Here is a 24,916-nt window from a genome sequence, read left to right on the forward strand (position 1 = left end):
ATGGGGGAAGAAGGGGGTAGGGGAGGGGCAGGAGGAGAAGGGGGGAGGAGAAAAGGGAGGGGCAGGGGCGAAGGAGGGGGCGATAAGAGGAGGGGCGGGGCAGGGAAGGGGGGTGGGGTGAGGTAGGGTAGGGTAGGGTGACAAAGAAGAGATACCAAATAGAAAATAGTAATAGCCCTTTGTCGCAGCATAGAACCATACAAGATTCCAAGGTAGGCATCTTAGATTTACGAGCAAAGTCTGATTAGTACTTTGTCAATCTTGTTAGACCTATGAGATACGTTTCTAACCAGACAAAAATATATTGAAAATTTGTATGTATCCCATAACATTAATATTCGAAATTATTCCAACAACTTTACATTTGCTCTCTCGATCTTGAATTTTCGTAGGCATAGAATCGTAACGCTGTTATAGCTAGTCGCAAGTGAAGTATCTACGTTGGGTAGAGAAGCTGAATAGTTTTTCGAGAAGTGTTCGGATGGAAAAAAAATTCAGAGTAACTTTAATACATCACGGATGCGCCAATTTCTATTAAGATGAAATGGATTCTCCGTACATAAGACGGTATTTAACGCAGCGTAGTGATTTAAAGACCTAAAAAGGTGATAGGGAGAGAAAGAACGAAGCTTCTTAACACTTCGAGTGTATTTTAACACACATTTGAAAGATACGAGCAAAATTTTTCATCATCCAACTGTCGCAGAACGGCAGCGTTATCAGCTGACCCGTTAACCGAAGGATATAACTTCAGTCAACGGCTGACCATCGAAGGGCCTGGCCGCTTGTGTCTGGAATCGGCAGGAGAGATAAAGTGTGTATTTCTTGTATGAAATGTGAAAACTAACATCATTATACATCATATCATATCATCATACATCATCCATCATACACCGTACATCATACATCATACATCATACATCATACATCATACATCATCATACCTAGTATTACAGTTCGAAACCAAAGTTTGAATTTTCGGATGTTCGGAAAGTGACGTCACCAATCTAAAATCGGCTAGCGGAGTTCCTCAGTCGGGTAACAACCGCGCAGTAGAGCGGACGGTTGAGAGTCGCGCTCCGCAAATTTCGAGTACCGGGTTCTCAACCTCCCGGATCCCGCGCTTCGGGTCCGCTACGCGGTGAAACTCGACTTCCAGGATAAGCGCTCCGTGGTTCCTGGTTCATGTTTACAATAAATTATTTGAATTCGTTTTTCGCCCAAGCCCAAATTCAGTAGCTGTCAGTGCGCTAATAAAACTTCTATAACTTTATAATCTACTCATAATCTTTTTGGTAAAATATGTCAATAAAAAAATTATATTAAACCTTATACATTATTTTTGATTTGTTCTCATGCTGAAAATATTTATTAGTATTCGAGGTATAACTCGAGGTGGTTGGCGGTGGTCGTTGGAGGTGGTTGGGTGTGGTTGCGGGTAATCAAGGTGATTCAGGGAGAGGGGGACGAGGATTTGTGCTCGGTGAGTTCAACATTTTCATAATATTTGGTGGCAATTGTAATTATATTCCATGTAAAATATTTCAAACTTGTCATGTTTACAATAAATTATTTCAATTCATTTTTCGCCCAAGCACAAATTCAGTAGCTATGAATAAGCTTATACAATTTGTTATATTATTAATTAATTAATTAATTATATTAATCCTTACACAATATTTTTGATGTGTTCCTATACCGAGAATATTCATTACTATTCCAGGTATAACCCAAAGTGGTTGGCGGTGGTTGTTGGAGGTGGTTGGTGGTGGTCGAGCTGGACGAGGTGGAGGACGAAGATTCCTGCTCGGTGAGTTTAACATTTTTATAATATTTGATGAAGTAGGATCAGCATCAGGAGTAGGAATAGGAGTAGGATCATTAGTAGGAGTTGGAGTAGGAGTAGAAGTAGGCGGGGCGGGGTGGGTCGTGGGAGAGGAGTGGCCGGGAGGGGGAGGGGGTGCGTGATGCCCGGATCGTTTGACAGCTTAGTACGCGTTCATATGATGTGAGTTCTGAAGATTACCCTTTTCCTCACTTAACTGTCTGAAAGGCAAGAGCCTTCAGGTCGTCAAATTTTAAAAATTTTTATCTTCCAGTGACCTTCAAGGAAATCCTCTGTCGTGCAATTGCCACTTATCGTGGTTCGCCGAATGGCTCAGAGGGTGAGATCTTCAAGGCATAACCGGCCGGTGTCACGATCCTCCAAGATTGAAAGACGCGATCATCAGGGACATACCTCAACACGAGTTCAAGTGCAACAGTAAGTCGGCGTTTCTTTAGACTCTTCGTTTCGCTACTGATAAATACTGAATTAACCGACGAATTGCAATGGCTGTTTCTTGTTCCACAGGTGACATCATCGGGTGCCTTGGTGATGAATATTGCCCCCCTCAATGCCACTGCGCTGGATCAGTTGTCAGATGTTCGAGATCACATTTGACCGAAATACCATGTGGAATTCCACCGGAAACTACCGAACTTTACTTGGATGTGAACGACATTAAGACCATTCAAATTGAAAGGCTAAACCATCTCAGAGCGCTGACAAGGCTGTGAGTATACTTGTGAAGTTGACAATAATGACTTAATCTCGCGATTCATTCGACTTTTTGCTTCTCTTTCCGACAGAGACCTGAGCAACAATCAAATAGGCATGTTATCCAACGGCACGTTCAGGAATCTGACGAAATTTTCAACGCTGTGAGTTTAATCAAATGCTTCTTTGTATGTACCAATTGTAAATTACAGTTTGGCACCATTTTCTCAACTCTTGTCATTCGTTGTGATGTTACAGAATCATAAGTTACAACAAACTGCAGCGTGTGCAGCGCAACGCTCTTGCAGGACTTAAGTCCCTCCGAATAATGTAAGTTGTTCTGGTTCTCCTCTTCTTTTTCTCAGATATGCAATGTGCATTATTGACAATATAATTATTACTGTTGTCAAAGATACATGTCATAGAAAATGTTGAAAATAAGTTGATGCCTTTCAGCTCTCTCCACGGTAACGATATCTCGCTTATTTCCGAGGGAGCCTCCGAGGATCTAAAGTCCATCACCCACCTGTGAGCATCCTTGTCTTATCACACGCTTTTTAAACAATATTCAGATCCCAATCCATTTTGATACTTTTTTAAGGCACTTGGGTCAAATCCACTCTACTGCGACTGCGGCATGAGATGGTTAGCTGATTGGGTGAAAAAGGATTACGTCGAGCCAGGTATCGCTCGATGCATGGATCCACCCAGTATGAAAGATAAATTGCTTCTGTCAACACCAGCATCCGCCTTCCAATGTAAAAGTAAGTATTATATAAAGACATCACTAATGATTTAGGGGATAGAGTTGAAATTAGGCTAAAAAAGACGTGCTTGTACTTGAATTTAATGATCGCAACTCGGGAGGGGGGGATTGAATCTTCCAATACGATTGTACCCATCAGAAATTCTGAGAAAATATTTAGCGATAGCTGAAGTATCTTGCCAAATATCGAAGTAGTCCACATTCCATTCCATTTTCTAAATCTGTAATATTGTTTATTTTGGCCCGCCTTTTGGAATGGCACTCAAATTGCTCATTAATTTTAGACTTATCTTCTGTGCAGCAAAACAGCAGCCAGCCGAGGTCCTGGCCAAGTGCGACATGTGCTACACGGCCCCTTGTCAGAACGGAGGTTTCTGCAAAACGCTACCCGATAGAGAATTCCGTTGTAAGTGCGCACCAGGATATCACGGGGACAGGTGTCAGTATAAAATTGACGCGTGCTATGGAAATCCTTCCCGGAACTCCGGAACTTGCAAAGTACTGGAGGAAGGAAGATTCAGGTAACTATGTCCATGGTAATTCTATTCTTAAGTAGTTCGTGCCAGGGTAAACGTAAGGATTGTACGTAGGACAATATTCTGTTACATGTATTCTGCCACTGTCTTCCTCTCACAGTGTTAGTTTATCATTTTTCTCTACTTGTACGATTTACCGTGTGAAACGCCTATCAGTATCTTTACACGTAGCATCCCCAATTTTTTGCGCGAACCTTTTCTTATTTTCACAAATCGGTGGAGGACGTACGATTGTTACTCTATAGGTAAATTTATTGAATGGAATCCGAAGACATAGAACTTATAATACGTAGAACTTGGTCCGTAGCTGGTAGGTAGCTGGTAGATATTTTTGGGTAGCCCATTAGGTTTGAGTTTGAAATTAGAGGACGAGGTTTTGGTTTGTAGCGGATTACCCGCAATCCAATTTTGGGCTCAATGTCTTGATTGACGTTCAGTCAATGTGTGACAGTTGCGACTGCACCTCCGGTTACGGGGGCCTCAGATGTGAGAACAACATCGACGACTGCGTGGGAAACAAATGTTCGAACAACTCGACCTGCGTGGACCTGGTTCAGGCCTACAGATGCCAATGCACCGCGGGCTTCATGGGAGAATACTGTCAAGAGAAAATACCATTCTGCACAAAAGGACACGACCCCTGTGAGAACGGAGGTCGATGCGTCGACCACCAAACCCACTACAGCTGCGAGTGCTCACTCGGATTCTCAGGCTTTAACTGCTCAAACAATCTGGATGATTGCGCTAATCATCTGTGCCAGGTACGATGCACTCAGAAATTCACCTGCATTATACGTTCAATGATTCATGTACACTCGGACAGTAGCGCCGTCGCTATACGTATCGTCACTGTGAAACCTTCTTCCAGAACGGTGCAACCTGCATCGACGGTATAAACAATTACGAATGTAAGTGCGCGGGGGAGTTTGAAGGGAGGTATTGCGAAGTGGCGCCGGCAATCGCCATGCTCTATCCTCAAACGAGTCCTTGTGCTCATCCCGATTGCCTTCACGGTGTCTGTTTTCAACCCTCCCCTGCCTCCACCGCGGACTACCTCTGGCAGTGCCATCCCGGTTATACTGGTAAGGATACCCATTGATACCCGAACAACTCACCGTGTTTTAGTTTTTCATTTGCTGCGATGCAAAATTAATCCTTCTCCCCCCCTTAACCAGGAAAACGATGCGAGTACCTGACAAGTCTGAGCTTTGTGGATAACAGCTCGCTGGTCGAGCTTGAGCCACTTCGCACAAGGCCTGAAGCCAACGTGACCATAGTGTTCACCACTACTAACGAGAATGGAGTTCTGCTTTACGACGGACAGAATGGGGAACACATTGCTGTTGAATTGTACAACGGCTGTGTCAGAGTGTCATACGATGTCGGTAACTACCCGACCTCAACAATGTACAGCTACGAAATGGTGTCCGATGGAAAACCGCACAAGGCCGAGTTGTCGGCTATTAAAAAGAACTTTACTATGAGCGTCGACAGCGGAACTGCCAGGAGCATCATCAACGAGGGACCAAGGGACTATCTGAAGCTGACCACGTCCATGTTCATTGGTGGTGTTCCTCCAGAGACTGCCGGCGTCGCATTCACCGAGTTCCATTTGAGAAACACGACTAGTTTCCAAGGTAATCTCTTATTCAGGTTTTCAATTCCCACAACAAATTGTCACGTTTAATCATTCTCCGCGTCTTCTTTAGGCTGTATACCCGAAATGTGGATCAACCACAAACTCGGTGACTTTAGCAACGCAGTAAAGATAAACAAGGTTACACCAGGCTGCATTTCTGGCGAAGAAGAGGCTGATGAGGCGAGTAGCACCGATACTAGAGACATCATCAGTAGTAGCGAAGAGACTAACGAACAAATTAGTCGTGAGCATTCTGGTAAATAAATCTAGCTACCACAATATTTATCCATATCGGAGTTGACCCAATAATTTATCGAATACAACCTCACGCCGGTTGTACGGAAAAGCTCTCATTTCAACTCATGTTCACAGACATAGCCGTATCAGCACCAGGCACAGGAGTGAGCGATCTATGCGCAGAACACGAGTGTAAAAAGGGATCGCAGTGTGTTCCAAATCCGTTTTTAAACGGATACACTTGCAAATGCCAAGCAGGTTGGCAGGGATTATTTTGCGAAAAAGGTAGAGCTACCATAAGATCTCGCATGACAGTATCTCACTAAAACGGCACTAACGTACATGCCGTCATAAATATCGTATTATTATTCTTCACGTGTTCCTTCGCGTACTAGGCGTTGGAAAATGACGGTTCAATGAGAGATTGTAAACATACTTAGGAGCATGACAAATTACAATTTTTGCCATGTTTACAGCACCAACATGTCGCAAAGAACACACTCGAGAATATTACAGCGAAAATGGATGTCGCAGCCGACGGCCGGTAAAATTACCCAAGTGTTGGGGAAGCTGCGGCAACTCCTGCTGCCGACCGCGTAAAACCAAGAGACGCAAGGTGAATATATATATATATATTTTATTGATATGGAATACTGCATGGGTTGGAGAAAAAAAAAACATGACTTCAAGAACATTTATTGAAGGAATCATCGCAGAAAACGCTTCGGAAGATTGACTCAGACGCAGTTTCTGTTTTGAATATCGAAATATAAACGCGAAATACTTTATCAATTATACCGGTGAATATTAAGCCACCTAGCAAAGAAAAATTTTATAGGCGAATGATCATTTCTAATGTGCTGTTTTATAGAACTGGAAATTATTTTTGAAAAGGCAGAAGTTTGTCGTTCGTCACTTTGGTTTTTCCGCAATACTTAGTACATGTATTAGTAGTTGATGAAGCATTTTAATAGCGATAAGATATCCTTTGTAATTATACTATGCTGTAACTTGTAAGGTATGTATAATTTTCATGGCTTGCCATTCCATTGCATATATTTATACATGATATTTTAGAATTCCAATTACTGTAATAAAAGAACTGATAATTAATTTATAAACTCTTTTCTTCACACTTGCATAGAACTGGAAACATAACGATTAAGATAAATGTTGAATATTTAATTACGAAAGCCACTGCCAATATTTTTCGAGATCGACTTAAAACGGAAATGGTTTTTTCTCGATCAACCTTGCTCGGTTTTCTCGACAATTAATGCTTGCATGTGTGAGCTTAATCGTTACGCTGATCGAGCCCAATCCTACAGTTTCACTGAGTACGCATCAGAATGCACCTTAAAAATCCTTTTAATGGCAAGTCATTCAGCGGTATAACAATACAGACAGAAAAATCCCGACTTCCTATTGTAACGAAACATGCCTATATTATACATTTATATTTGTAATTACTGAAGATCTCGAACTCAGTTGTGAAATATAATATTATCATTTCATGAAATTATTAGCTACGTAAGCACATAAACTGTCTACAATGAATATACCGTGAATGATATATCCAGATTGAGAACTTAAGAACAATATAACTAACAATAATATAACAAGCAACAATAACAAGCTTAATGATAATAATGATAGAAATAACAACCTACTCGTCATATTATTATTATCAAAAACGGAAGCAAATACATATATATATATATATATATATATATATCTATTATTTATTTTCTATTGAAAAAAACGTCACGTTAGATATAATAGATAGTCGTATGATAGTTGATGCAGATAGGTCTTACATTAGATATTACTGACTGGTAGGACCCAAATTTCGACCAATCTACAAATGGAGTTACGAATTAAATTTAGTTTCGAAATGAATAAATGTGAATACTACGTTTTATGACAGTGAAAGCTCTTCAACACATGCATTCGTCTTTCGCAGACAATGATTAGCCTGACCTAAGAGTGTGGAGTAAAAACCAGATTCAGGAACTGCAGTAAAATACGGACTGAGACATGAACATGAAACTGCAACTGTGTGTAAGCCTTCACGAAAAACAACCCTCAACTTTTTTCTTATGGGAAATAAGCATTATCTACGAGTTGACGGTGCGGATTTACACCCAAATTGAGGTTTTTTGTGTGAGGTAAGCTTATGGTACAGCGATATGTGACTGGAGGACATGGCTTCTCTCTTCAGAAGTATGAGCGAAATGCTTGCATGACTATAATAGCGACGACGGTGTAAGTGATATGAGAGTCTAGATGTAATATTTACGATTTTCTTTCGTAAAAAACATGACATTTTTAACTGTGAGGGAAATTTTGAGACTCCATAATCATTATTTATTTGGATTCTTCATCTGAAGATTCGGTTTGCGATCGTAAGTCGTGGATCCTTTGGTAACTCATCGATCTAGACTTAAGATTGAACATCTCCGACAAAGTTCTACCAACTACTACGGGATAACCTAGCAAGTATGGAGATATTTTCGTTGCTTACAGCGACTCCGAACTGAAAACTATCGTTTCCTCTATCAAGAATACGTCGAAATGGTGAATCAAATGATTTATTCCAGCACTTTTCAAAATCGCGAAAATGTTCGCCAAAAATGCAAAAGGGTTTGATAGTTTGATGGTTTTATTATCATCTTTTCCATAACAATATTGGGAAACATCAATACAAAAGTGTACAATGTTATGCTATATACAAAGTCTGAAATCCAAAACCAAGGCCTAGGAGAACTTGAGTTGGTACAAAGTAAGTACGTAAGACTACTTGTCAACTGCGACTTAGAAATGTCGATCAGCTCGATCATCCCCGTGAGAAGAAGCTTGACCTCGTCCACCGCCAACCGCTGTCAACCACCTCCGACCACCACCGACCACCTTCGTCCGCCTCGTCCACCTCGACCCCCTCCTCGTCCTGCTCCGCAGCCGCTCAGCCGTCGTCCTCATCGTCCTCGTCCTCCTCGACCAACTTCGATCACGGCCAACCACGTTCAGACACCTCCTATCACCTCTTACCATCTCCAACCACCTTCTGCCACCCCCTACCACCTCGTACCAGCGTCTACCGCCGCCTACCAGTCCCGAACACCGCCAACCACCTCCGACCACCTACGTCCTCTTCGTCCTCTTCGTCCCACTGCTGCGCCATGTACTCACATTACTATTCATAATTATTCCAACAACTTTTCATTTGCTCTCTCGATCTTGAATTTTCGTTGGCATATAATCGAAACGCTGTTTTAGCTAGTCGTAAGTAAAGTATCTACGTTGGGTAGAGAAACAAAATTGTTTTTCGAAAAGTGTTCGTATGAAATAAAATTCAGATAAACTGTAATATATAACGAATGCGCTAATTTGGATCGAGATTAAATGGATGATTCGTATATGAGACAGTAATTAACGCAGTGTCCTAATTTAAAGACCTAAGAAGGTGATTGACGGCGATTTTTTTTTTTTGATACGGAGAGACAGAATAAAGCACCTTAAACCTTCGAGTAAATTTTAACACATATTTAAAATGTACGAGCAAGAATTTTTATCATCCAAGTGTCGCAGAACGGCAGCGTGATTAGCTGACCCGTTACCTGAAGAATCCTTAGTCAACGGCTGACCATCGAAGGGCCTAGTCACTTGAGTCTGGACAGGCAGGAAAGATGATGTGCGTATTATTGTCTGAAATGGAGAATCTAATATCATTATACATCATATCATATCATCATACATCATCATACCTAGTATTACAGTTCGAAACCAAAGTTTGGATGCTCGGATGTTCAGAAAATGACGTCACCCAAATATTTTTTTCCCTCGACGTTATCGATCTATAGCAATCGTCGACCGCCAAAATTTCTCAGTCTAGTGACAACCGCGCAGTAGAGCGGACGGATGAGAATCGCGCTTCGCAGATTTCGAGTACCGGGTCCTCTACCTCCTCGATCCTGCGCTCCGGCTCCGCTACCAGGTGGAACTAGACTTCCAGGACAAGCGCTCCGTAGCTCATTAGATAGTATTTTCTGATGATGTTTTTGGTAAAATGTGTCAATATAAAAATTATATTAATCCTCACACAATATTTTTGATCCGTTTTAATACTGTAAATATTTATTAGTATTCGAGGTATAACTTGAGGTTGTTAGCGGTGGTCGTTGGAGGTGGTTAGGGGTGGTAGCGGGTGATCAAGGTGGACAAGGAGGAGGACGAGGAGGACGAAGATTTGTGCACGGTGAGTACCAGATCTTTATATTATTTAATGGCAATTGTAATTGCATTTTATCTGAAATATTTTAAACTTGTCATGTTTACGATAAATTATTTCGAACCACTTTCCGCGAAAACCCAAATTCAGTAGCTATCAATGCGCTAATGAGATTTCTATAATTTATTATAATTTTCTTATAATCTTCTTGGTGAAATGTGTCGATGAAAAACTTATATGAATCCTGAAACAATATTTTCGATGTGATCTAATATTTACTGAAAATATTTATTAGGAATCGAGGTATAACCCGCGGTGGTAAGCGGTGGTCGTTAGAGTCGGTTGGCGGTGGTTGGAGGTGGTCGGAGGTGGACGAGGAGGAGGACGAGGAAGACGAGGATTTGTGCTCGGTGAGTAAAACGTTTTTGTAATGTTTGATGGCAATTGTAATTATATTTCATCTAAAATTATACAAACTTGTCATGTTTACAATAAATTATTTCAATTCATTATTCGCGCAAGCACATATTCAGTAGCTATAAATGCGATAGTAAAATTTATTATATTATCAATTAATTAAATAATTATATTAATCCTTACATAATATTTTTGATATATTCTTATACTGAGAATATTTATTACTATTCCAGGTATGACCCGAGGTGGTTATCGGTGGTTGTTGGATGTGGTTGGCGGTGGTTGAAGGTGGTCGGAGGTCGACGAGGAGGAGGACGAGGAAGACTAGGAGAAGAAGGTGGCTGAGGATTTGTGCTCGGTGAGTAAAACACTTTTATAATATTTGATGGCAATTGTAATTATATTTCATCTAAAATTTTTCAAACTTGTAATGTTTACAATAAATTATTTCAATTCGTTTTGTGCGCAAGCACAAATTCAGTAGCTATGAATGAGCTCATACAATTTATTATTATTAATTAATTAATTAATCAATTGCTAAATAATATTAATCCTTACACAATATTTTCGATGTGTTCTTATACTGAAAATATTTATTACTATTCAAGGTATAACCCGAGGTGGTTATCGGTGGTTGTTCGAGGTGGTTGAAGGTGGTCGGAGGTGGACGAGGAGGAGGACGAGGAAAACGAGGAAAACAGGGTGGACGAGGAGGACGAGGATTTGTGCTCGGTGAGTAAAACACTTTCGTAATATTTGATGGCAAGTGTAATTATATTTCATCTAAAATATTTCAAACTTGTCATGTTTACATTAAATTATTTAAATTCATTTTTCGCGCAAGCACAAATTCGGTAGATATAAATGCGCTAATAAAATTTATTATATTATTAATTAATTAATTAATTATCTCAATCCTTACACAATATTTTTAATGTGTTCCTATACTGAGAATATTTATTACTATTCCAGGTATAACCCGTGGTGGTTGGAGGTGGTCGAGCTGGACGAGGTGGAGGACGAGGATTCGTGCTCGGTGAGTTTAACATTTTTACAATATTTGACGAAGTAGAATCAGCATCAGGAGTAGGATCAGGGGAAGATGTAGAAATAGGAGTAGAAGTAGGAGTAGTGGTAGGAATAGGACTCGGAGTAGGAATATGAGTAGAAGTAGGAATAGTAGGAGTTAGAGTGGGATTAGGAGAGGGAGTAGGAGTAGGAGCAGAAGTAGGTAGGGCGGGGTGGGACGTGCGAGGGGCGGGGAGGGGCGGGAAGGGGATATTGTCATATCAAGTTATCAGTAATAAGCAATCGCGGGTAAAATATTAGCTTACTTTTGTAAGTATTTATGAATATAGCCTCTATGAATATTCATTGTTGGTATATAAGTGCTGGCAACGTACCTACTTTCTGTAAGAGATGTTGAAGATTTTCAACATAATTATGTTTCAGTTCTGTGCCCCACCTAGTGATCCACTAGTACATATCCTCCGACGTGACATCGCTGTGCTACGTATAAAGAAGAAAAGATTTATTAAGATGCAGATTGCTCCTCTCTTCTTGCCATTGTGCTTTCAGCGATTGTTGTGGTGTGTGTTTAAAATTAAGGACAGTATATAATATAGAATAACAGGTACAGCTACGAATATAGCACTGCAATAAATCTTATAGAAATGAGCTCTTATTGAGATTTCTCTGTATTTATAACTCGACGCGAGAAGGCAAATATCAATGTAATGCCATCTGTAAGGTAATTGGACTCGTATTTGCACTACGAGAACTCGTTGGGCATTTTGCGGTGAAGTTTGAAAAATTGTTGTACAAGAAATTAAATAACTTTAAAAATGGATAAAAAATATTATCTATAATTGTAAATGTAGCTAATACAGCTTTAACCATATATTGATTATGTTACTGATCTGTTGTGACAAGATCGGAATTGGATAAGTTCTCTAAATACTCTTTTCTAGACTATTAATTTATATCATGTATATGTAAATGTATATTTCTTCAGTTTATATAATCACTGCACTAGGATTACCCTTGCCACGTTTTATGGTGCGCTTGTGTAATTTGTATATTATTAACCTTACGTTTTACTCTATTTGCGACAAGTTGTGAGTGTTTCTAATTTCTTGGCAATTATTATATATACAGAGATATATAATCTATATACTATATATATTATACTATATACAGAGAGGTATGCACAGAGGTTTTAGTATATTCACATACGGATTTCTGTGTATAGGTATACTTGAACTAAAATATCCTTATCTCTAATACGGAGTTCTTCGCAATTCGAATTTGTTCTAGTAACCCAATGTCCTGCATACGATGGCAAAAATCTAGATCCAACTTAACTGAGTCTCAAAGCCCTGTTGACATAAAAGCAGCTATTTGATAGAAATGATAGTTTATAGTTTACACAGCCCATTGCATGATATTCATTATAAATACATATGTTTCAATGTATTTAGAAATAATTTATCAAATGTACAGAGGTCATGTGCAAATAATAAATGAATTCGACCGCAGTTTGATGTATTCATTGGAGCTTTAACAATAAATTTCAGCTTTGTTACTACTTTTATTTTATTATGGATAATCAAAAACATTGCAGACTATTCGTGCTGTGGAAGCATGGGGATTAAACCAAATGTAGCAAAAGATTAGAAACAGTGTATGTAGAGTACGGGTATTTTTCTAATAATGCGAACACGTGCCGCTAGCTTAGTTTTGACACATCTAGAATACCACGCCTTGCGAATTAGCTTTCCAGACGGAGATGAATGATGAATTTTAAGGACTACATTATCGTTGATGAATACTCTATGCCTCATGGGAAACGAAAATCTGTAACGATAAAATTGATGCACCGGATCATCGTCGACTTTAACTTATGAAATGTCCTACCATTTTCGAACACCTCCTACCTCCTCCTGCCACCTCCGACCATCAATGGCCACTTTCGACCACCCCCTATCACCTTCTGCCAGCGCCGACCACCTCCAACCATCCTATTTACCTATATTACCGGATTAGCTATGATATGGAAAGAGAAGAATTATTCATTTCGAAATGGGATTCTATTCGACGCGCACTCGATGTATTCCATAACATTAGTATTCATAATTATTCCAACAACTTTTCATTTGCTCTTTCGATCTTGAATTTTCATAGGCATAGAATCGAAACGCTGTTTTAGCTGGTCGCAAGTGAAGTATCTGCGTTGGGTGGAGGAGCAGAATTTATTTTTCGAAAAGTATTCGGATGGAAAAAAATTCAGAGTAACTGTAATACATCACGGATGCGCTAATTTTGAACGAGATGAAATGGATGCTTCGTATATGACACAGTATTTAACGCTGCGTAGTGATTTAAAGACCTGAAAAGGTGATAGGGAAAGAAAGAACGAAGCTTCTTAACACTTCGAGTGTATTTCAACACACATTTGAAAAATACGAGCAAAATTTTTCATCATCCAACTGTCGCAGAACGGCAGCGTTATCAGCTGACCCGTTAACCGAAGGATATATCTTCAGTCAACGGCTGACCATCGAAGGGCCTGGCCGCTTGAGTCTGGAATCGGCAGGACAGATAAAGTGCGTATTTCTTGTATGAAATGTGAAAACTAAAATCATTATACATCATATCATATCATCATACATCATACATCATACATCGTACATCATACATCATACATCATACATCATCATACCTAGTATTACAGTTCGAAACCAAAGTTTGAATTTTCGGATGTTCGGAAAGTGACGTCACCAATCTAAAATCGGCTAGCCGAGTTCCTCAGTCGGGTAACAACCGCGCAGTAGAGCGGACGGTTGAGAGTCGCGCTCCGCAAATTTCGAGTACCGGGTTCTCAACCTCCCGGATCCCGCGCTTCGGGTCCGCTACGCGGTGAAACTCGACTTCCAGGATAAGCGCTCCGTGGTTCCTGGTTCACGTTTACAATAAATTATTTCAATTCGTTTTCGCGCAAGCCCAAATTCAGTAGCTGTCGGTGCGCTAATAAAATTTCTCGACTTCCATGATAAGCGCTCCGTGGTTCCTGGTTCATGTTTACAATAAATTATTTCAATTCGTTTTTTGCGCAAGCCCATATTCAGTACCTGTCAGTCCGCTAATAAAATTTCTCGACTTCCAGGATAAGCGCTCCGTGGTTCCTGGTTCATGTTTACAATAAATTATTTCAATTCGTTTTCGCGCAAGCCCAAATTCAGTAGCTGTCGGTGCGCTAATAAAATTTCTCGACTTCCATGATAAGCGCTCCGTGGTTCCTGGTTCATGTTTACAATAAATTATTTCAATTCGTTTTTTGCGCAAGCCCATATTCAGTACCTGTCAGTCCGCTAATAAAATTTCTCGACTTCCAGGATAAGCGCTCCGTGGTTCCTGGTTCATGTTTACAATAAATTATTTCAATTCGTTTTTCGCGAAACCCCAAATTCGGTACCTGTCAGTCCGCTAATAAAATTTCTCGACTTTCATGATAAGCGCTCCGTGGTTCCTGGTTCATGTTTACAATAAATTATTTCAATTCGTTTTTTGCGCAAGCCCATATTCAGTACCTGTCAGTCCGCTAATAAAATTTCTCGACTTCCAGGATAAGCGCTCCGTGGTTCCTGGTTCATGTTTACAATAAATTATTTCAATTCGTTTTTCGCGCGAGCCCAAATTCGGTACCTGTCAGTCCGCTAATAAAATTTCTCGACTTTCATGATAAGCGCTCCGTGGTTCCTGGTTCATGTTTACAATAAATTATTTCAATTCGTTTTTTGCGCAAGCCCATATTCAGTACCTGTCAGTCCGCTAATAAAATTTCTCGACTTCCAGGATAAGCGCTCCGTGGTTCCTGGTTCATGTTTACAATAAATTATTTCAATTCGTTTTTCGCGAAACCCCAAATTCGGTACCTGTCAGTCCGCTAATAAAATTTCTCGACTTCCATGATAAGCGCTCCGTGGTTCCTGGTTCATGTTTACAATAAATTATTTCAATTCGTTTTTTGCGCAAGCCCATATTCAGTACCTGTCAGTCCGCTAATAAAATTTCTCGACTTCCAGGATAAGCGATCCGTGGTTCCTGGTTCATGTTTACAATAAATTATTTCAATTCGTTTTTCGCGCAACCCCAAATTCGGTACCTGTCAGTCCGCTAATAAAATTTTTCGACTTCCATGATAAGCGCTCCGTGGTTCCTGGTTCATGTTTACAATAAATTATTTCAATTCGTTTTTTGCGCAAGCCCATATTCAGTACCTGTCAGTCCGCTAATAAAATTTCTCGACTTCCAGGATAAGCGCTCCGTGGTTCCTGGTTCATGTTTACAATAAATTATTTCAATTCGTTTTTCGCGCAACCCCAAATTCGGTACCTGTCAGTCCGCTAATAAAATTTCTCGACTTCCAGGATAAGCGCTCCGTGGTTCCTGGTTCACGTTTACAATGAATTATTTCAATTCGTTTTTCGCGCGAGCCCAAATTCGGTACCTGTCAGTCCGCTAATAAAATTTCTGGACTTCCAGGATAAGCGCTCCGTGGTTCCTGGTTCATGTTTACAATAAATTATTTCAATTCGTTTTTCGCGCGAGCCCAAATTCGGTACCTGTCAGTCCGCTAAGAAAATTTCGAGACTTCCAGGATAAGCGCTCCGTGGTTCCTGGTTCATGTTTACAATAAATTATTTCAATTCGTTTTTCGCGCAACCCCAAATTCGGTACCTGTCAGTCCGCTAATAAAATTTCTCGACTTCCATGATAAGCGCTCCGTGGTTCCTGGTTCATGTTTACAATAAATTATTTCAATTCGTTTTTTGCGCAAGCCCATATTCAGTACCTGTCAGTCCGCTAATAAAATTTCTCGACTTCCAGGATAAGCGCTCCGTGGTTCCTGGTTCATGTTTACAATAAATTATTTCAATTCGTTTTTCGCGCGAGCCCAAATTCGGTACCTGTCAGTCCGCTAATAAAATTTCTCGACTTCCAGGATAAGCGCTCCGTGGTTCCTTGTTCATGTTTACAATAAATTATTTCAATTCGTTTTTCGCGCAAGCCCAAATTCAGTAGCTGTCGGTGCGCTAATGAAATTTCTATAACTTTACAATCTTCTCATAATCTTTTTGGTAAAATATGTCGATAAAATAATTATATCAAACCTTACACATTATTTTTGATTTGTTCTCACGCTGAAAATATTTATTAGTATTCGAGGTATAACCTGAGGTGGTTGAAGGTGGTCGGAGGTGGACGAGGAGGAGGACGAGGAGGACGAGGATTTGTGCTGGGTGAGTAAAACACTTTTATAATATTTGATGGCAATTGTAATTATATTTCATCTGGAATATTACAAACTTGTCACGTTTACAATAAATTATTTCAATTCATTCTTCGTGCAAGCACATATTCAGTAGCTATGAATAATCTTGTACAATTTATTATATTATTAATTAATTGATTAATTACATTAATTCTTACACAATATTTTTGATGTGTTCCTATACTAAAAATATTCATTACTATTCCAGGTATCACCCGAGGTGGTCGGAGGTGGACGAGGAGGAGGACGAGCTGGACGAGGAGGAGGACCAGGTGGACGAGGAGGAGGACGAGGTGGACGAGGAGGAGGCGGGGTGGGTCGTGGGAGAGGACCTCTCCTCTCCTCAGAGGAGGGGAGGGGAAGGGGGAGGGAAGGGGGAGAGGTGGGCGGGGAGGGGGAAGGGACGGGAAGGGAAGGGGCGGGGCGGGAAGGGAGGCGGGGAGGGGGGGGAGGGCGGGAGGGGGGAGAGGGGGGGGCGGGTGGGAGGGTGGGAGGGCGGGTGGGAGGGAGGGAGGGAGGGAGGGAGGGAGGGCGGGCGGGAGGGAGGGCGCGGGGCCGGGGGGGTGTACTGCTCTATTAACTGTAACGGGCTTGCATCAACATCCGTCCTCCACTCTCTCCCTCCCACCCGCCCTCCCTCCCTCCCTCCCTCCCTCCCCCCCTCCCCCCTCCCGCCCCCACCCCGTCTCCCTCCCCTCCCCACCCCTCCCTCCCCTCCCCGCCCCTCCCTTCCCTTCCCGTCCCTTCCCCCTCCCCGCCCACCTCTCCCCCTTCCCTGCCCCTACCCCACCCCTCCTCTGAGGAGAGGAGAGGTCCTCTGCCACGACCCACCCCGCCTCCTCCTCGTCCACCTCGTCCTCCTCCTCGGCCACCTGGTCCTCCTCCTCGTCCAGCTCGTCCTCCTCCTCGTCCACCTCCGACCACCTCGGGTGATACCTGGAATAGTAATGAATATTTTTAGTATAGGAACACATCAAAAATATTGTGTAAGGATTATTGTAATTAATCAATTGATGAATAATATAATAAATTGTACAAGATTATTCATAGCTACTGAATATGTGCTTGCACGAAAAATGAATTGAAATAATTTATTGTAAACGTGACAAGTTTGTAATATTTCAGATGAAATATAATTACAATTGCCACCAAATATTATAAGAATATTAATTAACTATTTAATAATATAAGAAATTGTATAAGATTATTCATAGCTACTGGATATGTGCTTGCACGAAAAATGAATTGAAATAATTTATTGTAAACGTGACAAGTTTGTGATATTTCAGATGAAATATAATTACAATTGCCATCAAATATTATAAAAGTGTTTTACTCACCCAGCACAAATCCTCGTCCTCCTCGTCCTCCTCCTCGTCCACCTCCGACCACCTTCAACCACCTCAGGTTATACCTCGAATACTAATAAATATTTTCAGCGTGAGAACAAATCAAAAATAATGTGTAAGGTTTGATATAATTTTTTTATCGACATATTTTACCAAAAAGATTATGAGAAGATTGTAAAGTTATAGAAATTTCATTAGCGCACCGACAGCTACTGAATTTGGGGTTTCGCGAAAATGAATTGAAATAATTTATTGTAAACGTGAACCAGGAACCACGGAGCGCTTATCCTGGAAGTCGAGAAATTTTATTAGCGCACCGACAGCTACTGAATTTCGGCTTGCGCGAAAAACGAATTGAAATAATTTATTGTAAACGTGAACCAGGAACCACGGAGCGCTTATCCTGGAAGTCGAGAAATTTTATTAGCGCACCGACAGCTACTGAATTTGGGCTTGCGCGAAAAACGAATTGAAATAATTTATTGTAAACGTGAACCAGGAACCACGGAGCGCTTATCCTGGAAGTCGAGAAATTCTAGTAGCACACCGACACCTACTGAATTTGGGCTTGCGCGAAAACGAATTGAAATAATTTATTGTAAACGTGAACCAGGAACCACGGAGCGCTTATCCTGGAAGTCGAGAAATTTTATCAGCGCACCGACAGCTACTGAATTTGGGCTTGCGCGAAAAACGAATTGAAATAATTTATTGTAAACGTGAACCAGGAACCACGGAGCGCTCATCCTGGAAGTCGAGAAATTCTAGTAGCACACCGACACCTACTGAATTTGGGCTTGCGCGAAAACGAATTGAAATAATTTATTGTAAACGTGAACCAGGAACCACGGAGCGCTTATCCTGGAAGTCGAGAAATTTTATCAGCGCACCGACAGCTACTGAATTTGGGCTTGCGCGAAAAACGAATTGAAATAATTTATTGTAAGCGTGAACCAGGAACCACGGAGCGCTTATCCTGGAAGTCGAGAAGTTCTAGTAGCGCACCGACAGCTACTGAATTTGGGCTTGCGCGAAAAACGAATTGAAATAATTTATTGTAAACGTGAACCAGGAAGCACGGAGCGCTTATCCTGGAAGTCGAGAAATTCTAGTAGCACACCGACACCTACTGAATTTGGGCTTGCGCGAAAAACGAATTGAAATAATTTATTGTAAACGTGAACCAGTAACCACGGAGCGCTTATCCTGGAAGTCGAGAAATTTTATTAGCGCACCGACAGCTACTGAATTTGGGCTTGCGCGAAAAACGAATTGAAATAATTTATTGTAAACGTGAACCAGGAACCACGGAGCGCTCATCCTGGAAGTCGAGAAATTCTAGTAGCGCACCGACAGCTACTGAATTTGGGCTTGCGCGAAAACGAATTGAAATAATTTATTGTAAACGTGAACCAGGAACCACGGAGCGCTTATCCTGGAAGTCGAGAAATTTTATCAGCGCACCGACAGCTACTGAATTTGGGCTTGCGCGAAAAACGAATTGAAATAATTTATTGTAAGCGTGAACCAGGAACCACGGAGCGCTTATCCTGGAAGTCGAGAAATTTTATTAGCGCACCGAGAGCTACTGAATTTGGGCTTTCGTGAAAAACGAATTGAAATAATTTATTGTAAACGTGAACCAGTAACCACGGAGCGCTTATCCTGGAAGTCGAGAAATTTTATTAGCGCACCGACAGCTACTGAATTTGGGCTTGCGCGAAAAACGAATTGAAATAATTTATTGTAAACGTGAACCAGGAACTACGGAGCGCTCATCCTGGAAGTCGAGAAATTCTAGTAGCGCACCGACAGCTACTGAATGTGGGCTTGCGCGAAAAACGAATTGAAATAATTTATTGTAAACGTGAACCAGGAACCACGGAGCGCTTATCCTGGAAGTCGAGTTTCACCGCGTAGCGGACCCGAAGCGCGGGATCCGGGAGGTTGAGAACCCGGTACTCGAAATACGTAGCGGACCGGAAGCGCGGGATCTGAGAGGTTGAGAACCCGGTACTCGAAATTTGCGGAGCGCGACTCTCAACCGTCCGCTCTACTGCGCGGTTGTTACCCGACTGAGGAACTCGGCTAGCCGATTTTAGATTGGTGACGTCACTTTCCGAACATCCGAAAATTCAAACTTTGGTTTCGAACTGTAATACTCGGTATGATGATGTATGATGTATGATGTATGGTGTATGATGTACGATGTATGATGTATGATGTATGATGATATGATATGATGTATAATGATTTTAGTTTTCACATTTCATACAAGAAATACGCACTTTATCTGTCCTGCCGATTCCAGACTCAAGCGGCCAGGCCCTTCGATGGTCAGCCGTTGACTGAAGATATATCCTTCGGTTAACGGGTCAGCTGATAACGCTGCCGTTCTGCGACAGTTAGATGATGAAAAATTTTGCTCGTATCTTTCGAATGAGTGTTAAAATACACTCGAAGTGTTAAAAAGCTTCGTTCTTTCTCTCCCTATCACCTTTTCAGGTCTTTAAATCACTACGCAGCGTTAAATACTGTCTCATATACGAAGCATCCATTTCATCTCGTTCAAAATTAGCGCATCCGTGATGTATTACAGTTACTCTGAATTTTTGTCCATCCGAATACTCTTCGAAAAATAAATTCTGCTCCTTCACCCAACGCAGATACTTCACTTGCGACCAGCTAAAACAGCGTTTCGATTCTATGCCTATGAAAATTCAAGATCGAAAGAGCAAATGAAAAGTTGTTGGAATAATTATGAATACTAATGTTATGGAATACATCGAGTGCGCGTCGTATAGAATCCCATTTCGAAATGGATAATTCTTCTTTTTTCATATCATAGCTAATCCAGTAATATAGGTAAATAGGATGGTTGGAAGTGTCCGAAAATGGTAGGACATTTCATAAGTTAAAGTCGACGATGATCCGGTGCATCAATTTTATCGTTACAGATTTTCGTTTCCCATGAGGCATAGAGTATTCGACAACGATAATGCAGTCCTTAAAATTTATCATTCATCTCCGTCTGGAAAGCTAATTCGCAAGGCGTGGTATTCTAGATATGTCAAAACTAAGCTGGCGGCACGTGTTTGCATTATTAGAAAAATATCCGTACTCTACATACACTGTTTCTAATCTTTTGCTACATTTGGTTTAATTCCCATGCTTCCACAGCACCAATAGTCGGAAATGTTTTTGATTATCCATAATAAAATAAAAGAAGTAACAAAGCTTAAATTTATTGTCAAAGCTCCAATGAATACATCAAACTGCGGTCGAATTTATTTATTATTTGCACATGACCTCTGTACATTTGATAAATTATTTCTAAATACATTGAAACATATGTATTTATAATGAAATACCATGCAATGGGCTGTGTAAACTATAAACTATAATTTCTATCAAATAGCTGCTTTTATGTGAACAGGGCTTTGAGACTCAGTTAAGTTGGATCTAGATTTTTGCCATCGTATGTAGGACATTGGGTTACAAGACAAATTCGAATTACGAACAACTCCGTATTAGAGATGAGGATATTTTAGTTCAAGTATACCTATACACAGAAATCCGTATGTGAATATACTAAAACCTCTGTGTATACCTCTCTGTATACATGTATATACACATGCATAAGTATACATATACATATATATACATACGTGTACATAAATAATCGCCAAGAAATTAGAAACACTCACAACTTGTCGCAAATACAGTAAAACGTAAGGTTAATAATATCCAAATTACACAAGCGCACCATAAAACGTGGCAAGGGTAATTCTAGTGCAGTGATTGTATAAACTGAAGAAATATACATTTACATATACATGATATAAATTAATAGACTAGAAAAAAGTATTCAGAGAGCTTATCTAATTCCGATCTTGTCACAATAGATCATTAACATAATCAATATACGGTTAAAGCTGTATTAGCTACATTCACAATCAGAGATAATATTTTTTATCCATTTTTAAAGTTATTTAATTTCTTGTACAACAATTTTTCAAACTTCACCGCAAAATGCCCAACGAGTTCTCGTAGTGCAAATACGAGTCCAATTACCTTACAGATGGCATTACATTGATATTTGCCTTCTCGCGTCGAGTTATAAATACAGAGAAATCTCAATAAGAGCTCATTTCTATAAGATTTATTGCAGTGCTATATTCGTAGCTGTACCTGTTATTCTATATTATATACTGTCCTTAATTTTAAACACACACCACAACAATCGCTGAAAGCACAATGGCAAGAAGAGAGGAGCAATCTGCATCTTAATAAATCTTTTCTTCTTTATACGTAGCACAGCGATGTCACGTCGGAGGATATGTACTAGTGGATCACTAGGTGGGGCACAGAACTGAAACATAATTATGTTGAAAATCTTCAACATCTCTTACAGAAAGTAGGTACGTTGCCAGCACTTATATACCAACAATGAATATTCATAGAGGCTATATTCATAAATACTTACAAAAGTAAGCTAATATTTTACCCGCGATTGCTTATTACTGATAACTTGATATGACAATATCCCCTTCCCGCCCCTCCCCGCCCCTCGCACGTCCCACCCCGCCCTACCTACTTCTGCTCCTACTCCTACTCCCTCTCCTAATCCCACTCTAACTCCTACTATTCCTACTTCTACTCATATTCCTACTCCGAGTCCTATTCCTACCACTACTCCTACTTCTACTCCTATTTCTACATCTTCCCCTGATCCTACTCCTGATGCTGATTCTACTTCGTCAAATATTGTAAAAATGTTAAACTCACCGAGCACGAATCCTCGTCCTCCACCTCGTCCAGCTCGACCACCTCCAACCACCACGGGTTATACCTGGAATAGTAATAAATATTCTCAGTATAGGAACACATTAAAAATATTGTGTAAGGATTGATATAATTAATTAATTAATTAATAATATAATAAATTTTATTAGCGCATTTATATCTACCGAATTTGTGCTTGCGCGAAAAATGAATTTAAATAATTTAATGTAAACATGACAAGTTTGAAATATTTTAGATGAAATATAATTACACTTGCCATCAAATATTACGAAAGTGTTTTACTCACCGAGCACAAATCCTCGTCCTCCTCGTCCACCCTGTTTTCCTCGTTTTCCTCGTCCTCCTCCTCGTCCACCTCCGACCACCTTCAACCACCTCGAACAACCACCGATAACCACCTCGGGTTATACCTTGAATAGTAATAAATATTTTCAGTATAAGAACACATCGAAAATATTGTGTAAGGATTAATATTATTTAGCAATTGATTAATTAATTAATTAATAATAATAAATTGTATGAGCTCATTCATAGCTACTGAATTTGTGCTTGCGCAAAAAACGAATTGAAATAATTTATTGTAAACATTACAAGTTTGAAAAATTTTAAATACAACATAATTACAGTTGCCATTAAATATTATGAGAATATTAAACACACCGAGCACAAATCCTTGATCACCTTCATCTCCTTGTCTTCCTCGTCCTCCTCCTCGTCCAACTCCGAACACCTTCAACCACCGCCAATCACCTCCAACAACCACCGATAACCACCACGGGTATACCTGCAATAGTAATAAATATTTTCAGTATAAGAACACATCAGAAATATTGTGTGAAGATTATTATAAATACCTAATTAATTAATAGTAGACTAAATTTCACTAGCGCATGTACTGAATTTGTGCTTGCGCGAAAAACGAATTGAAATAATTGATTGTATACATGACAAGTTCGAAAAAGAGTAGATGAAATATAATTACAATTGTCATTCAATATTATAAAACTGTTTTACTCACCGTGCACAAGTCTTCATCCACCTTCTTCTCTTCGTCTTCCTCGTCTTCCTCCTTGTCCATCTCCGACCACCTCCAACCACCGCCAACCACCTCCAACAACCACTGATAACCACCCCGGGTATACCTGCCATAATAATAAAAATTTTCAGTATAAGAACACATCAAAAATATTGTGTAAGAATTAACATAATTAATTAATTAATTAATAATAGAATAAATTTCACTAGAGCATTTATAGCTACTGAATTTGTGCTTGCGCGAAGAATGAATTGAAATAATTTATTGTAAAGATGACAAGTATAAAAAAGATCAGATGAAATGTAATTACAATTGCCATCGAATATTATAAAAACGTTAAACTCACCGAGCACAAATCCTCGTTCCCCTCCTCCTGAATCACCTCGATTACCCGCAACCACCCCTAACCACCTCCAACGACCACCGCCAATCACCTCGAATCATACCTCGAATACTAATAAATATTTTCAGGATGAGAACAAATCAAAAATAATGTGTAAGGCTTGATATAATTTTTTTATTGACATATTTTACCAAAAAGATTATGAGAAGATTATAAAGTTAAAGAAATTTTACTAGCGCACTGACAGCTACTGAATTTGGGCTTGCGCGAAAAACGAATTAAAATAATTTATTGTAAACATGAACCAGGAACCACGGAGCGCTTATCCTTGAAGTCGAGTTCCACCGCGTAGCGGACCCGAAGCGCGGGATCCGGGAGGTTGAGAACCCGGTACTCCAAATTTGCGGAGCGCGACTCTCATCCGTCCGCTCTACTGCGCGGTTGTTTCCAGACTGAGGAATTCGGCTAGCTGATTTTCGTCCATACATATCGATAACGTCAAGAGAAAAAAAAGTTGGTCGACTTCACATTCTGAACATCCGAACATCCAAACTTAGGTTTCGAACTTTAATACTATGTATGATGATGTATGATGTACGATGTATGATGTATGATGATATGATATGATGTATAATGATTTTAGTTTTCACATTTCATACAAGAAATACACACTTTATCTCTCCTGC

The 24,916-nt window shown here is 40.2% G+C and overlaps 1 pseudogene; it reads left to right on the top strand.

The window, feature by feature from the left end:
- The first annotated feature begins 1,967 nt into the window (after positions 1 to 1,967).
- On the top strand, positions 1,968 to 6,453 carry LOC124307966 (protein slit-like; annotated as a pseudogene).
- Positions 6,454 to 24,916: the final 18,463 nt, after the last annotated feature.

Source organism: Neodiprion virginianus, chromosome 6 (genome assembly GCF_021901495.1).
Source record: "Neodiprion virginianus isolate iyNeoVirg1 chromosome 6, iyNeoVirg1.1, whole genome shotgun sequence".
NCBI lineage: Eukaryota > Metazoa > Arthropoda > Insecta > Hymenoptera > Diprionidae > Neodiprion > Neodiprion virginianus.